This window comes from Octodon degus, unplaced genomic scaffold (assembly GCF_000260255.1).
Source record: "Octodon degus isolate 3935 unplaced genomic scaffold, OctDeg1.0 scaffold00107, whole genome shotgun sequence".
NCBI classification, from domain to species: domain Eukaryota; kingdom Metazoa; phylum Chordata; class Mammalia; order Rodentia; family Octodontidae; genus Octodon; species Octodon degus.
In genome coordinates, this window is record NW_004524683.1 from 9,073,776 (window position 1) to 9,076,407 (window position 2,632).

A 2,632-nucleotide genomic window follows, 5' to 3' on the forward strand; every position below is an offset into this window, starting at 1 on the left:
TTATGTGTGTGTGTGTGTGTGTGTGTGTGTGCGCGCGCGGCCAGCTCAGCCCACCAGGGGGCAGGGCTGGCTGGCATGTGGTGCTTGGGGATTGAACCACGGACCCTGTGCTTTGCTAAGCTTGTTCTAAGTAGGTGCCCCAGACCACCGAGCCATCTCACCAGCCCCTGGAAAGGAAATTTTTAAGATTTAAATGAAACACATGCTCCACTTCTTAGTAGCTTCTACTAAACTCAAACACCTCGTAGTTATCAGTATGATTGATGTCCTTCCTGCCTGTCTTAGTTACTGTTCTCATTGCTGAGATGAAAATACCTGACACCCAGAGTTAAAGGAGGCAAGGTTTATTTGGCTCACAGTATGTAGAGGTTTCAGTTCCTAGTTGTCTGGCTCCGAGTTAGGGTGGCTTGGCAAAGCAGCATCAAAGAGGAGAAAAAATTCATAGAGGGAGAAGGCAGCAAAAACAGTAAAGTAGCAAGCAACAAACAGTGATGCTCTTTCTACCCTTTATAACCTATCCAGGCTACCCACCCTGAGGGAGATATTAAGGTTTATGTCCATGCAGATATAGGGCTTTTTCAGAGGTGGTTGAATCTACAGTGTGTGATACTGGGATTAAGGGTGTGTGATTAGTAAATCAGCCCACTGATTGGTTTGGCATAGTTCTGCCTAGGCTTAAGGGTATAAGTACCAATATACTAGTTAAACCACTTATTTGCAAAATTGACCCTTAAGTTTAGAACATGAATGTCAAGATGCTTGATCTTTAAAACCATCAATGAAGAAAATTCTGTATGCTAAAAAAAAATATTGAAGTTATAATTCATATAGTTTTTCTAAGCTTTTATGTCAAACAATGTTGTATCATCTACTTTTTTTTTTTTTTTTTGTGGTACCAGGGGTCAATCTCAGGACCTTGCACTTGCCAGGCAAGCACTTATTACACTGAGCTATCTCCTCAGCCCCTTATTTACTTTTTAACAGCATTAATCTATTAGACAATCACTAGGTACAAAAATAAAATGCATTGGGGCTGGAGAGATGGCTCAGTGGAATAAGCACTTCCCTGGCAAGCCCAAGGGCCTGAGTTCAATTCCTGGTTCTGCAAAAAAAAAAAAAAAAATAATAATAATAAAATAAAATGCAAGGTCCTAATATGCAAATAGGACCTACAGTTGCCAAAGTAATATCTCTTTCTTTCATTTTTATCTTTCACTCAGCACTCTAAAAACAGTAATTCACTAACCCATTGGCAAGCCCACAGTCAAATAGAATAGATGAATATTATGATGTAGCCAGCAAATTCCTAGAGAGAACCCTAACAGACTGTGAGAAGAATATCTGTGAGCCAAGGCCCAACTTTCAAAAGGTTTCTTTTGTCTCCCATAGTTCAGAATTTGGGATTTTTAACCCATTTGCCCCTGCTTCACTTGTACATACAAGCACACTATGGGGGAGGAATGGTTAGTAATCCCTAGGCACAGAAAACAAAGACCATAGAGAACATTCTGTTTGTAATAAGCATTTATTAAGTATGTACTGCGGACTTAATAAATAAAAAGGATGAGGGTTTTTTTAAAATAATGTAAAAACTTAGCCAGGCATGTTGGTGCATGACTGTAATCCCAGCACTAGGGAGGCTGAGGCCTTTGTTGTTTTGTTTTACTTTTGAGACAAGGTCTGGCTATATGGCCCAGGCTGGCCAAAAACTCATGGCAGTCCTCCTGCCTCAACCTTCAAAGTGCTGGGATTACAGGAATGTGCCATTATCCCCGCTTTAGGACCCTGGGTTTGATTACGCCCTCCTTGCAAACAAAACAAAATGATGTAATTCCCAAAACTTCTGCTTGCTTGAGCTAACAAGGGAAACAAATCTTTCTAAGGAATGAAAAGGTAATCAGAGTTTAGGATTCCTGTGGCTGAATCAGTCACTTTGTGCTTCTCCTTTACCAACACACACTGTAACATTTGATTTAAAATGAATAATAATAGTAATTCAATAACTGTTATAGGAGCTGAGGATGTAGCTCAGTGTCATTAGTTCCTGCCTGGAAAGTGCAAGGCCGTGAGTTCGATCCTGGTACTGCAACTCCCCCCCAGAAAATTGTTGTAGTTTATATCTAGGTGCCCCCCCCCCAAGCCTCATGTAGTCACTGAGGCAGGCTTCTAGAGTTTGTGATTAATTCATGATCCAATGCTGGGATTATGGGTGTAAGTGCTGCTGGGATTATGGGTGTTAGTGTTGCACCCACCCTGGGGCAGATCACTTGGATGCTGTGTAAGGAAAGGAGTGGCTTGCTCTTTTTCTGCCACTGTTACCACTACTTCTGCCCTTTTTTGCTCTTGCTGTTTTGCTGTCTTCTGCCACCATGAACTGCTGTCCTCTGCCGTGTGCCACTCTGCCTTGGAGACAGCCACGTATGGACTGAAATCTCCATAAACTGTGAGCTGAGTAAACCTTTCCTTCCTTAATTTTGGGTGTCAGGTGTTTTGTCTCAGCAATGAGAAAAGTAACTGAGACAATAACTCGTCACCAACATTCTAAAGTAAAGGAAAGGCAAGAATAGGCTGGTTTTATAGATATGAGCCTAAGGGAGTTTTTGTTTGCTTTTTTTTTTTTTTTTTTTTTTTT